Genomic DNA, 333 nt, shown 5'->3' with positions numbered 1-333 from the left:
TGTATTGTACTGTACTACTGTACTTTTTAAGGTTCTGTACTATAAGATTAAAAATGTTTTTTATTTTGTTTGTTTTTTTATGTATTACATGTATGAAAAGCATTATAAACCTATTATAGTATAGTGCTATGTACCTGATTGTGTTAGTTGGGTACCTGGGCTAATTTTGTTGGACTTATGCACAAATTGGACTTACAAACATGAGAAAGGAACTTGTTTGTATGTAGAGGACTTACTGTATACCATCTCAAGGAGTTGTGGGGTTTTTTTTTGTTGTTTGTTTTGTTTTTTTGAGTTGGAGTCTCACTCTGTCACCCAGACTGGAGTGCAGTG

Source organism: Carlito syrichta, unplaced genomic scaffold (genome assembly GCF_000164805.1).
Source record: "Carlito syrichta isolate Samal-C Ts95f unplaced genomic scaffold, Tarsius_syrichta-2.0.1 Scaffold295284, whole genome shotgun sequence".
In the NCBI taxonomy this organism is placed as follows: domain Eukaryota; kingdom Metazoa; phylum Chordata; class Mammalia; order Primates; family Tarsiidae; genus Carlito; species Carlito syrichta.
This window is presented reverse-complemented; position numbering follows the sequence as displayed.